Source organism: Arachis hypogaea, chromosome 7, assembly GCF_003086295.3.
Source record: "Arachis hypogaea cultivar Tifrunner chromosome 7, arahy.Tifrunner.gnm2.J5K5, whole genome shotgun sequence".
NCBI lineage: Eukaryota > Viridiplantae > Streptophyta > Magnoliopsida > Fabales > Fabaceae > Arachis > Arachis hypogaea.
The window spans coordinates 76,948,908-76,963,926 of record NC_092042.1 but is presented as its reverse complement, the minus strand read 5'-3'; the positions used below and the strand labels follow the sequence as shown (position 1 = coordinate 76,963,926).

General features: G+C 34.5%; 1 long non-coding RNA gene across 1 annotated transcript; it reads right to left on the bottom strand.

The window, feature by feature from the left end:
• Positions 1-1,654: 1,654 nt before the first annotated feature.
• On the bottom strand, positions 1,655-8,638 carry LOC112703536 (uncharacterized). Its single transcript, XR_003154634.3, has 4 exons — positions 7,761-8,638; positions 6,326-6,423; positions 2,482-2,603; positions 1,655-2,324 (listed from the first exon to the last, which is right to left on the bottom strand). It is a non-coding gene; the product is annotated as an uncharacterized lncRNA (long non-coding RNA).
• Positions 8,639-15,019: the final 6,381 nt, after the last annotated feature.

The following is a 15,019-nucleotide window of genomic DNA, read 5'->3' as shown; positions in this document are numbered from 1 at the left end:
ACCTTTACTGGCGTTAAACGCCCAGAATGATAGCCATTCTGGCGTTTAACGCCCAAATTGCCTCTTTACTAATGTTTTAACGCCAGTGATATCTTTTTCTCTGTGATTCTTCTGCCTTATGTTCTGAACCTTCATTTCTCTGTATTATTTACTTTAGAATATATTTTTTTATTTTTGAAATTTTAATGAAGAGAGAGAAAAACAACAAAATGAAATAAAACATAAAAATGCAAGATCAAAACAAGTAATGCATGCAAGGACACTTTGAATGTCAAGATGAATACCAAGAACACTTTAAAGATCATGATGAACATCAAGGACATATCTTTGAAAATTTTTAAGAAAAGAAAGACATGCAAGACACCAAACTTAGAAATTTTGAATGATCAAACACTATGATTTTGAAAATGCATATGAAAAACAACATAAAACACAAAACAGGAAAATCATAAGATCAGACAAAGGGAATCGTAAAGAACCACTCAAAGATCACAGAAGAACACAATGCATGAATTTTTTCGAAAACTTAGGAAAATTAAAAACATGCAATTGACACCAAACTTAGGATTTGACACTAGACTCAAACAAGAAACACAAAATATTTTTTGGTTTTTATGATTTTTTTAAATTTTTTTGTATTTTTTGAAAATAAAAAAAACTTAAACATAAAATATAATTACCCAATCTAAGCAACAAGATGAACCGTCAGTTGTGCAAACTCGAACAATCCCCGGTAACAGCGCCAAAAACTTGGTGCACAAAATTGTGATCACACTTTTCACAACTCCGCACAATTAACCAGCAAGTGCACTGGGTCGTCCAAGTATTACCTTACGTGAGTAAGGGTCGATCCCACGGAGATTGCCGGCTTGAAGCAAGCTATGGTCATCTTGTAAATATCAGTCAGACGGATTCAAATGGTTATGAGGATTTGATAATTAAAAGATAAATAAAACGGAAAATAACATAGAGACACTTATATAATTCATTGGTGGAAATTTCAGATAAGCGTTTGGAGATACTTTGTTACTTCTGAACCTCTGCTTTCCTATTGTCTTCATCCAATCATGCGTCCTCTCTTCCATGGCAAGTTGTATGATCCTCTCAGTGAAAATGGTCCGGCTACGGTTTTTGTACGGCTAATCAACTGTCGGATTTCTCATCTCGGATGAAAAATACCAGGCACAGCTACCGCAGGGCTAATCATCTGCCGGTTCTCTCTTGTGTTGGAATAGGATTCCTTGATCCTTTTGCACACTGTCACTGCGCCCAACAGTCACGAGTTTGAAACTCATCACAGTCATCCCTTCCCATATCCTACTCAGAATACCACAGACAAGGTTTAGACTTTCTGGATCTCACGAATGCTGTCTATTGGTTCTAGCCTATACCACGAAGGTTCTAATCTCAGATTTGGATGCTCTGTTGTCAGGAGAGACGATGCAAATCGCGGATTAGAGACCCAAGAGAATATACTCCGACTGTCGTCCAATGACTACATTGAACATCATATAGACCGCTTGTGGTTGTCAGGCACGCGGATCTTGGCTAAGCGAGTAATGAAGATAATGGGTGATTGTCACGGGTCACCCCTTCATTCTGACTTAATTGAATTAAGTACGAGAGTATATCGTGGAGAAGAAGTAGGCGTGAATTGAAAGAAAAACAATAGTACTTGCATTAATTCATGAGGAACAGTAGAGCTCCTCACCTTAATCTATGAGGTGTAGAAACTCCACCGTTGGAAAATACATAAGAACAAATGGTCTAGGCATGGCCGAATGGCCAGCCTCCCTAATGGCATGATAAACGATAAAAGGGTTCAAATACCTCCAATACAATAGTAAAAAATGCTATATATACTAAACTAGTTACTAGGGTTTACAGAAAAATGAGTAACTAAGTGCAGATAGTGCAGAAATCTACTGTCGGGACCCACTTGATATATGTTTGGGCTGAGCTTTGAAGCTTTCACGTGCATAGGCCATCATTGGAGTTAAATGCCATCTTGGATGCCAGTTTGGGCGTTTAACTCCAGTTCTAGTGCCAGTTCCAGCATTTTACGCCAGAAATGGGTCTTTGGTGGGTGTTTGGACGCCAGTTTGAGTCATCAAATCTCGAGCAAAGTATCGACTATTATACGTTTCTGGAAAGCTCAAGATGTCTACTTTCTAACTTAATTGAGATCGCGCCAATTAGGCTTCTGTAGCTCCAAAAAATCCACTTCAATTGCAGGGAGGTCAGAATCCAATAACATCTGCAGTCCTTTCTTAGCCTATGAATTAGATTTTTGCTTAGGTCCCTCAATTTCAACCAGAAAATACCTGAAATCACAGAAAAGCACACAAACTCATAGTAAAGTCCAGAAATGTGATTTTTGCATAAAAACTAATAAAAATATAATAAAAAGTAACTAAAACACACTAAAAACTTCCTAAAAACAATGCCAAAAAGCGTATAAATTATCCGCTCATCAGGTACCAAATGTTCTGGTAATGATACTCTTCCGCGCTATAAGTCGGGTATGAACTTTTCCACAAGTCTTTGAGAACCTTTTGATCGGCGGGGAAGTAATCCTCTGAACTCGGACTCAAGTGTGGAACCTGCAAAAAGGAGTCAAGTTAGTTTAATATCTTTGAAGTAAAAAGAGTATAATGGATGTCTTGTTCTTTTGTTCTTCTTCTCCCTATCGTCGGCCGAGAACTTTTATTTATAGTCACATAGGAGTATTAGCCGTTGGTTATTTTTGAGTTCTTAGGAGGCGAGATCTTAGGGATGTTGGAGATATATGGAGAGTTTGTTATGGTAAGCTGTTTGTTTTTGTTTCGCCGAGGTTTAACTCGTTTCATCCGAATTATATGGGATATGATACAAGGATCTTGGTGGCCAAACCGGTAAAACCTCCTATCAACAGCCTAACTTATAGGCACTATACAGTAGGCGGTCTGAAGATTCTTCAATATGGCTTCTCCTTCCATGGTAATGCTGCCACCAAGAAGACAAAGTTGTTCATCAACAACCTCCTTAATAGGAATTCTAGGAGTGACAATATCACCATACCGAGAATAGAATTTGGATTATTTTTTCTTCTTTAGACTAGGACCCACCACCCTTTCTGAATTCTTCTAGGAAGAAGAGGAGGGGAGATGTTTAAAACTTTTGCTACTAAGGTCGGATCACATTGTTGAAAAGAGGAAGTTGTGCCCAAGTTTGTAGCACCAGAGACTCAAGCTGCAATGTTCTATTTGATCTGTTACAAGCGTTGAAAGACACCTAAGTTGCTAGTCATCTTTGCTACAAGCACTCCTTCAACGCCTCAACCATGAGTCAGTTTGTGATTTCAATAACATCAAAGTCGTATCTAGAACTTTCAATATCTTTATGAGAGTAGATATTATACATAAATTTTGACTTCTTTGACTCAAAGAAAGGAACGACTCCCTCACAAAGGGAAAGGGAGGTTTTGAAATTAAAATTTTTGAAGTCATAAAATGAATCTTAAAAACTGTTCAAAACTTTTCGTACTTGGTGAGCTTGAAAAGAGGCCCACTACTGCTAGCTATTGGCACTAAAATGTTTAGTTAAGTGAGAAAGTTGGAAAAAGACACGAGGGGAGGTAAAAACTCCTAAAAGCTTGCATATAACCTCACAAGCTTGGATAAAATCTCATTCTATAAGAAAATCATCTATTCAACAACTCTTAAAAAATGTAGTTAAAAATATATAAAAAATAATGTCTTTAGCAAAAGTTACGTTTTCTTGACTTTGGAGACGTTTTAGTGGGAGATGCCTATTTAGGCATTGTCTATTCTCAAAGGCTACGCTTTTCTGTATAAAAAACTACACTTTTAGCGTTTAGAATAGAATATGTTTTTCAAGTGAAGCGCTTGAGAACCAAAGACTACACTTTTCATCATTCATATTTATGAGAATTCAAAAGAATATGTCACACTTATCTTTGCTACTGCATCACTTTAAAAAATAACAACATTGTATACCTATAGCTACTATATATATATATATATATATATATATATATATATATATATATATATATATATATATATAATATTCTAATAATTTTTTTCTAAAACTTAATATTTAATAATATAATTATATATATAATTCTGCATTTTTAATTAAATTAGTCAAATATTATAAAATAAAAATAAATACATAATAATACTATATAATATTCTTTAAATAATAAAAATTTTCTTTAAACAAAATTTATTTATAAACCAAGAGTATTAAGATAGTAATAATTTTAAATATTCATATATTTCAGTAAAATAAATATATCCATATTAAAATATGCATGAAACCACTTAAAATTTACTACTAATAAACTATAAAAATAAACCATAATATTGTATATCCTACCTAAGTATTTTCTAATTAAACTCATTGTCAATTCATAAATCTCTTCCTCTTAGTGTTGCTATTTAGCCTTCATGTCTCCAAATTCACTCTTCAAAGAAATTACTATGATAGTATGCTGCCTCTTTATGGAAAATTGCAAAAGAAGTTAAACAATAAGGTGAAAACACGTCTAAATATGTAATATATGTTCATGACTTACACATAATAACATATTTAACATTTTTGAGACACCGAGTCCTAAATTATAATATACAACAACATAAGCAATATTAAATTGCAATCCAATGCTCATTTGGATATCAAAATAAATAAATAGAAGTGAAAGAATTCACACAAGTTAAAAAAGAATAAATTAGTATTATTAAAAATTTATTCACCAACGTATTTTTATGACAAAAGAATGAAAGGTTTTCAAGTGTAACAAAATAAATAAACAAAAGAATAATGGTTGCTTTTGTTTTACCTAGTTAACGTCCAAGGAAGGGACTATTGCAAAATGTAGTAGTCTATGTACCTTATTCGAGTTAATAAATAAACAGTTCAAAATGTTAAAATTTAAACATGATGCGTGAGTATTTTTCTTATTTTATTTTAGTGAATTTGCATTTAAATTTGCTAAGTTTAATCAAGATATAAATATTTTTAAGTCACTATAAATACTACTTTGAGTTGTGTAAAATTTAGTTTATTTCAGATAGTATCCGAACAGATTTGACAGAGTTTAAAAAGAAGAAATAGAACCGTAGCAACTCCAGGAGGTGGCACCAAACTTGAAACTCTCCAAGTTTAGCACCATGATCATTACAAGCTTCCTATTTGTGCTGCCTTGGTGGCAACAAACTTGGGAATTCCAAGTTTGGCGCCAGGATGAAGAGAGAGCCACCATCACACGCGGGCATAGTGGCGCCAAACTTGGTCCCCAGCTTCAGGATTTAATAGTGGTCCCTACGCTTCCAGGAGCTAGCAACGAGATCCTCCAATAATTTTGATTAGAACTTTATTTTATTCACAATAAGAAAAGGTATTATTGAGCTTTAGAAATATATTTTATATTAATTAAGTTAGATATAAAAGAGAAAAGATTCAACTCTTTGCACTCTCTTCTCTCTTACGGACCTCATTCTACAGTTTACACTTTGAAACTCTAGTTTTTTCTCTGAGCCATGAGCAACTAAACCTCCACTGTTAAGGTTAGGAGCTCTGTTTATTCAATGGATTAATACTATTACTCTTCTATTTTAATTAATGTATTGATTTTAATTTCAAGGATTTGTTTTCATTTTTCATCTAAAGAATTTGGGTAGATCGGAAGAATAATCCTTATTCTAATTGTGTTCTTGCTAAATCTTGGAAAAATAATTTACTTCAACAACGGTTTGAAAATAATTTCTCCTAAACCACTAATTATCTGGATTTAACGAGATACGTGACATATAATCCTCTTATATTTGAGTAATTAGGATTTTTGTGGTTGATAAATTAGAATTGCAATTAAACCTCTAATTGAAATTAAGTGACTAAGGAATTGGCGGTTAACTAGGTTAGAGGAGACTAAATTACTAAGAAATTAGGGTTTAGTCAAATACAGTTTGCTATGAATTAAATCTTGCATAATTAAAATAGTTGGTAAGAAATAGAGATCCGGAAGATAAACAACTCTAAAACCTTAACTGTTTTCTCTTATAGTTTTCATACCAAGTTTACCGTTTGCCTTCTAATTGTCTAAATTTACTGTTTAATGCAACTAAATTCTCAAAATATCATTTTTTTGTTTGTCCAACTAAGTGAATCATTCACCTATTGTTGCTTGGTCCATCAATCCTTGTGAAATCAACCCTTACTCACTTGAAGTATTACTTGGTACAACTCGATGCAGTTGCCAATTAGTTTATAAACTTTAAATTTCGCACCCAAACACCATTATAATCTTAGCAAGCTATACCTGTGCAGTGTGCACACTTTCTGTAGTTCTTTATCTCGACTTGAAGTAACATGTGATCTGAATACCTGCCGTTACCATTAGGACCAGAACCCTTAAAGCTAATAAGAAAAACAAAACATACTACAATTTAGATGCAATTAAAAAGGTGGCATACTACAATTTATCAAAATTTGATGTTAAAAAGGGTTATAAAACTTTAAACTTATCATACTCAAAACACACTCATACATGAACAAAATAATGGGGAGGACGAGAGAACTTCGAGTTACGGTAACACACCCTGACCTCCGAAGTCGGAAGAACGACCTTATACTTACCTTCATCTTCTAGTTTGGTGAAAATTAAACGACTTGCAAAACCATTAGACATAAAAAAAAACATATGTAAATAATTTAATATGTATAATGTGTATTATAACATAGTAAGTACTGTTTAAAATAAGAGTATAAATTTAGGAAAAGTACAAGTAGATAATGAAAATATTAAAAAAATGTGAACAATGGATATGTCAGATGTTCAATTTAATAGGTATGCAGATGATTATATTTATTATTTTTAATTAGATAATTATTTCTTTTGATTCGATTTACTCATGCACAAAATAATGGTTGGATATTCAATTCACTAAGTGTGCAGATGATTATCCTAATGTTAAGATTTAGGAAGTAATTTGAGGTTGAAATTTTTTTACTTTATTGGGTCAATTCTAAAACACATTGTTCACATAGTTTACAAAAATCATTGTCTACCTAGCAAAATCCATAAATTTATTATGTATGAATATTTAATAAATTTATAATAAATATAGACTAAAATAAAAATAATAAGTTAATCTATTTAAAGATTAAGACAACTCAAACAAAATAAAATGATAATTTTTTTTAAACTCTTTAATTTTTATAATAACAATAATTATTAAATGATCTTTTTTCACTATATGAAGATTATTTAAATAATATTTTGAAGCAAAATAAAAGACATATTTTTAATATATTACATAATTGTATATATTAAAAAAGATATTGTTTCAATTTTTTTATATTTGATTATTTTAATTTCATAAAGCATTGTCTAAATAAATCTAACAATACTAAAATCTTAAAATATATTATTAAATATTAATTTTTATATAATATAATTATTAATTTAATATATATACCATAAATTATATTTTGTTAATTTTTTATTATATTATATTTTAATTTATTTTATTTTATATTTAGTTTGATCCTTCTCTTATAAAATTTCTGATCCCACCACTGTCTACTAGAAAGGCACCACCTAATACCTATCATTTGCCTAGCACTTCTTACTTCTTCCACTAACTGCAAACACAATGATTGCATTTCCTAAATGGCCCAAGCTAAGCAACCTACAAAGTTAAAAAACACAGAAGAAAAAACAGTGAAGATAAAACGCAAGGGAAGGCACTAACTTGGATAGGTGAGTTTGCAAACGGTAGACAATGCACAAGCAGCAGATGAGGAAGATGAACAATCACCAAAGAGAGAAGATGCGAAGAGAACACGAAAAGAAGAAGATAGAGGAAGGCAGTATTTTGAGGATACTACGGCTGGGGGCCAAAAATTAAATTTGTGGGATTTTTTAAACAACGAGGCACAACTCTGCAGAAAACTGAAAAGATGCGGGATTAATGAATTATTTGTTATATAAAAATACTATATGTCTATGAAATACAGACCTTTTCTTAATTTGCTTCTCGAACATATTTTAAATATAACATTCTTTGTGTGTTTTGTATACACATTATATATATAATTATTTTTATATAGAATAAAATATATTTTTTACCTAAAAATTTGATAAAAATTTAAAAATATTTATAAATTTTATTTTATTTTAATTTTATCTAAAAAATTTTCAATTTACATCAAATATATTCCTGATAATTAATTTTTTAAAAATTTAGAAACGATTCAATAACAATTACATAAAAATAACTTTCAATATAAATAAAACAAATATAATTGACATGCATCATTGTTGGATTTGTTTTATTTTCTTTTAAATTTAGCGATTAGAAATATATTTAATATAAATAAAAAATTTTAAAATAAAATAAAAATTAAAAATATTTTTCTTTTTTTTAATATTTACTAACATATTGTTTGTTTTTCACGTTGGGCGTGCAAGGCATGTAACTTGATGAAATCACATTGCACATGCATATAATGGACCCAAAATAGGTCTATGATATGATAAGAGAGATAGGAGAAGAGGAGGGGGGGCATGCTATTTCTTCAAAACCTGCTCCGTGTCCTGACACTGAACTTTCAACATTTTAATGGTCCCGGTACTCTCTGTATGTAATAATTGTTATATAGTAACTTGTTAATTGTTATTTCCATGTACGGTAGATCCATTTTAATATGTTATCCTTGTATGAATGGCTGAAAACAGATATAGCACTAAGACAAAATTGTGCCAGTTATTTGATGGGTTGAAACAAAACTGAAGAGCAGCTATAAATATACATATAAAGCATTTTTTTTATTAGAAAAGAGAATCATTCATAAACAACTAAAAAAAATTTATCAATTTCTTTTATAGTTAAATAATGAATTTCCAAAGCAAGGAGAATATTCATCTATAGTACAATAAGACTTGGAGTACAAAATAGTCTAATAAATTTTGATGAATTACCAAACATTCGTAACTTTAACTCTCACCTTGAAAAGTTAGTAAAATCTAATTCTTTTTTACATTAGAAATACAAATGCAAACAGGAAAGTTTTGGTAACTGTTTCGACGTTTACCTGAAACATTGATTTGGGTCTGGATGTAAAATCCAGAGTTCTTTTGAAGCAGTATCCGACTGTTTGATGTCGATATGCCATCGTCCGAATTCCTCTTGAGGAAGTGGGGGGTAGTATCTGCAGAGACCTCGATACTTAAGTTAGCAAGAGCTTTAGGCAGGTTAGTATATACCTGAGAAGTGTCAGTGTATTTATAGTAGAGTTGATAACCACTTTTGCTGGAGTAATTCCACCTTTATTGATGGATAACCGTTCCCTTTATCTTTGGGGAGTTCGTTAGGATCTATCTTTTAGGAAGATAGAGATATTGGGAGAAATTGGGGGAGACAGTTACTTATTCAGATAAGTACAAGCCGATCCTTTTCGTTGCGTCCGACCTCTTAAAGAGGTCGGGTATTCAGTAGAGGTCATCCTTTGAAGTGGGCCTTTCGTCTTTATTGAGTCTAGCTTTATATATAATTTGGGCCAATGCATGAACAATACCCCTGCTTGAGTCTGAGCTTTTTGGAGGTCGGATTCAAGCATTTTGTTGCTTCAATATTCGTCGTCTGGTACACCGCCTTCAAGAGGTCGGGTACTCGATATGTTTTAAGTTTTTGAATGTTACTACTTTAAATCTGGGGCAAACATTGCACGTCAATTTCCTTGGAATTTGTGTGTGGCTTTAAGAGGGGCGAGAAATATCCCTTTTGCCTCTTCTCTCTTTATAAAAGGCTTCGTTGCTTCCTTATTTTTCCTTTTTTATTTCTGAAAATTGTTCTATTTGCCTTCATTGTCTTCAAGAAATCTTTTCTTCCTTCGCTTCTTACTTCACAACTGCCTTTCAGTTTCAAGATTTTCTCTATCTTGATTCCTTGAAAGATCTTATCTTGCTGTACGGAGGGGAACGTTCATGTTTACTGCTATTTGGCACGCCCCTTCCTTTCTTCATATCTTCATCAAGGTTGGTACTTTTGACTCTTGACTTCTTGGCCTTTTTGAATCTGTTTCTTGTGTTTGGGCAACATTTAGAGTAATGGAGGAGATTCTTACATTGATGATTTTGTTGTATCTTAAAGCTCCTTTGATTGCTGCAACTTTATCTACTAAAAAAACCCTTTTTTGAAACTATTTTGTCGTCTGATATGTTAATGTTTGATTGTGTTTCTGGAATTTGGAAAAACTTGTTGTTGTTTTATTACTGTAGAACCTAATTGTATTGCCCCTCTAATGGTGTTGCTGCTGGTAGTGTAGGAGGGATGCCATTTTTATGCTTTCTATTTTGAAAAGATCTTTTGAAATCGTGTTTTATGTTTTGTTGCTTTTGCCCGACTTCTTTTACTGGTGGCCGAGCTCTTTAGTGACATTTTCTTTATTTTGCATTTGTAGGTGCAGCTTTATATCTCAGTCTGTAATTATCAACATTTCATCAAAAAGTCCTGCCTTCTTTATTATCTTGGGTAGATACTACTGTTCTTATTCCTGTTTCCATAGTTGATAAAGAGTACGCTGAGATATTCCGTATACACCATAGGATATGTGAGAACCGGGAGGATTAGATGAATTACGAGATAATGGTATTCGATCCTGAGGAGAGGGTGTGTTTCTCTGCTTTAGACAACTCGGAATGCCCTTTTTTCTATGTGTATGGTTGTTTTTTTCTCAAAGCTAGATGTTAAGCTTCCTTTTTCTGATTTTGAGAGTAATGTTCTTTGGACCTGTAATGTTGCTCCGTCTCAACTTCACCCGAATTCTTGGGCTTTCCTCAAAATGTACCAACTCCTATGTCGGGAGCTTGACGTCTAACCTTCCCTAAAGGTTTTCTTTCATCTCTTTATTTTGACCAGACCTTTTGGTGCAAAAAAGTTAGCTTGGCTTTCCATCCAACTGTTCAAGGTAGGAAGGTTTTTTCTATTTTAGCTAGGATAACAGCATGGAAGATGGGAAGATCATACTCGTCCCTGAAGACAAGGAGGAGGAGCCTTTGCCCGACCTGAAGTCTTCGGGTGCACAACTTGGTCAGGCTTCTCAGACTCTCGAGGTCCCACCCAAGGTCGTCAACATCGAACTCCCTCCTTCGTTACCTGGTGCCATCTCGGCCGTGCCGGTTTCTAAAGGATGTCATGACTGGAGAAAACCTTAACCCTTTATTGGGTCCTTCTTCATAGTTTAATGTGAATGTGTTGAATGGCCCGTATGTGTGGGTCCTTCTGATGAACAATTTTTGTTTGTATTAGTTGGTAGCTCTTCGGACAATTGATAGATGTACTTTAAACAAATTTTTTATTCAAAACAATCTTTAAAATTTGAAGAGCTTTTCCGCACCTTAAATAATGTGACTAGGCACTTTAGATTTAGCTTTATATAGTTGCTTAGTTTAGTGTTATACTTTTAGCAACTTTTTCAGCACTGTTTCTTTGCTGAATTTAGGCAAGAAGTTTGTTTATATGGATTTCCTTTTAAGTTCCGACTTCGTGTAGTCAGACTTTGTTAAGTTACTTCTACACTTCGTTTTTGTTCTGCCTTATAATTGAGGTCAGTTTTTATGAGTTGTTTATATAACTTCTTACATTAATTTGTACCTCGTCGCTTCATCTTGCCACCCATTTTAGGTCGGAAAAAATCTTAAGGTTGGGAAAAAGAGTACATCAGAGAGTAAGGTACGCTACCTAACTGTAATACTTCTTTAGGTTATATGCGTGCCATGACCTCGGGAGCTCCCTTCCTTGGAGGTCGGACACTTTATAGTAACCTTTTCCTAAGACCTCTACATCCTTGTAGGGTCCTTTCCAGTTTGCCGCTAGGTTCCCTTCGCCCGACTTCTAAACTCCGATATTGCTAGTGATTGAGCTCCTAGGTGGTTCCCATATATGTCATTGTGTACTTCCTCTAGGACCTTCTTTGTGTTAGAGGTCGGGACACACTTCAAGAAAGGTGTTGACATGCCCCTTTTATGTAGGATATTATGGACTAATGTATAATTTTGTGCTTCCCTTATCAACCTTCGAGCCTCTTTTTCATTCTCCGAGAGGATATCAAATTTAAGAGAGTTGACTATAGGAATCATCCATCATAAATTTTGATTAGATATACCCATCACATCAAAGTTGTCATCTTTCTTTGATATCGATGGTGCCTGGAGAGTCTCCTGGATGAGACTTCTATTGTTTTCCTTGGCTTGGTAATGGCTAGTTTGGAGAGGGCATCTGCTTGGGTGTTTGATTCCCAAGTTATATGTCGGACCTCTTCTTATGAGAATTATGCTAGCTGTTTTCATGCTTCCTCTAAGTATTTCTTCATGTTGGGGTCCTTGGCTTGTTAAGTACCATTAGTTTATGAAGTTATTACTTGGGAGTTACTGAACACCATCAGCCTTTCTATCCTAACTTCTTTAGCCAGCTTCAAGCCAGCAAGCAAGGCTTCATACTCTACTTGGTTATTAGAAACAGGAAACTTAAACCATAGCAAGAATTCTATCCGAGTTCCTTTTTCACTTTCCAGGATCACGCCTACTCCACTGCCGGCTTTATTAGATGACTCATCTATGTATAGGCTCCATGTTGTTGGGCTTTCCTGACTTTCGATGTATCCAGCTACGAAGTCGGTGAGGTATTGAGATTTGATTCTTGTTCGGGATTCATATCTCAAGTCAAACTCAGACAGTTCCACAACCCATTGTAGCATCCGTCTTGCCAAATCCGTCTTTTGTAGAATGTACTTCATTGGTTTGTTAATACGGACCTTTATAGTATGAGCTTGAAAATAAGGTCGGAGCCTTTGAGAGGTGAGGATAAGAGTATACTGGTGGACGAAATTGTGATAAAAGAGTTCCAGGCACTGTTAGAGAAGCTCACAACTCCGTTCAACTTAACCAGCAAGTGTACTAGGTCATCCAAGTAATACTTTACGTGAGTAAGGGTCGATCCCACAGAGATTGTTGGTATGAAGCAAGCTATGGTCACCTTGTAAATCTCAGTTAAGCAGATTAAATGGTTATGGGTTTCGAAAATTAATAATAAATAGAAAATAAAAAGGGATAGAAATACTTATGTAAATCAATAGTGGGAATTTCAGATAGGCGTGTGGAGATGCTAGAATCCTTTCGAATCTCTACTTTCTTATTGCTCTCATCCAATCCTTCTTACTCCTTTCCATGGCAAGCTGTATGTAGGGCATCACCATCATCAATGGCTACTTTTAATCCTCTCGGGAAAATGGTCCTATGCGCTGTCACTGCACGGCTAATCGTCTGGAGGCATCACCCTTGTTGATAGCTACATCCCATCCTCTCAGTGAAAATGGTCCAAATGCTCTGTCACAGCACGGCTAATCATCTGTCGGTTCTCAATCAGGTTGGAGTAGAATCCATTGATTCTTTTGCGTTTGTCATCACGCCCAGCCTTCAGGAGTTTGAAGCTCGTCACAGTCATTCAATACCAGAATCCTACTCGGAATACCACAGACAAGGTTAAACTTCTCGGATTCCCGGGATCCTACTCGGAATACCACAAACAAGGTTAGACTTTCCGGATCCCCATGAATGCCACCATCTATCTAGCTTATACCACAAAGATTCTGTTGGGGAATCTAAGAGATATGCACCCGGCTTAAGGTAGAACGGAAGTGGTTGTCAATCACGCGCGTTCATAGGTGAGAATGATGATGAGTGTCACGGATCATCACATTCATCAAAGTGTTGTGCAACATATATCTTGTAATAAGAATAAAAGAGAATTGAATAGAAAGTAATAGTAATTGTATTGAAACTTGAGGTACAGCAGAGCTCCACACCCTTAATCTATGGTGTGCAGAAACTCCACCGTTGAAAATACATAAGTGAAAGGTTCAGGCATGGCCGAATGGCCAGCCCCCTTTGTCTAAGGACTATGCGCCCCCAAATGTTCCTCAGATCTAAAGTGATCAAAAAGATGTATAATACAATAGTTAAATGTCCTATATATACTAGACTAGCTACTAGGGTTTACATGAGTAAGTAGTTGATGCATAAATCCACTTCCGGGGCCCACTTGGCGTGTGCTTGGGCTGAGCTTGATCTATCCACGAGCTGAGGCTTTTCTTGGAGTTGAAATCCAAGTTATAACGTGTTTTGGGCGTTCAACTCCGGATCATGACGTGTTTCTGGCGTTTAACTCCAGACAGCAGCATGTACTTGGCGTTCAACGCCAATTTACGTCGTTAATTTCCGAATAAAGTATGGACTATTATATATTGCTGGAAAGCTCTGGATGTCTACTTTCCAACGCAGTTGTGAGCGCGCCATTTGGAGTTCTGTAGATCCAGAAAATTCATTTTGAGTGCAGGGAGGTCAGATTCCAACAGCATCAACAGTCCTTTTGTCAGCCTTTTTTTAGAGTTTTGTTCAAGTCCCTCAATTTCAGCCAAAAATTACCTGAAATCACAGAAAAACACACAAACTCATAGTAAAGTCCAAAAATGTGAATTTAACATAAAAACTAATGAAAACATCCCTAAAAGTAGCTTAAACTTACTAAAAACTACCTAAAAACAATGCCAAAAAGCGTATAAATTATCCGCTCATCACAACACCAAACTTAAATTGTTGCTTGTCCCCAAGCAACTGAAAATCAAATAGGATAAAAAGAAGAGAATATACTATAAATTCTAAAATATCAATGAATATTAATTCTAATTAGATGAGCGGGACTTGTAGCTTTTTGCTTCTGAACAGTTTTGGCATCTCACTTTTTCCTTTGAAGTTTAGAATGATTGGCTTCTCTAGGAACTTAGAATTTTGGATAGTGTTATTGACTTTCCTAGTTAAGCATGTTGATTCTTGAACACAGCTACTTATGAGTCTTGGCCGTGGCCCTAAGCACTTTGTTGTCCAGTATTACCACCGGATACATAAATGCCACAGACACATGACTGGGTGAACCTTTTCAGATTGTGACTCAGC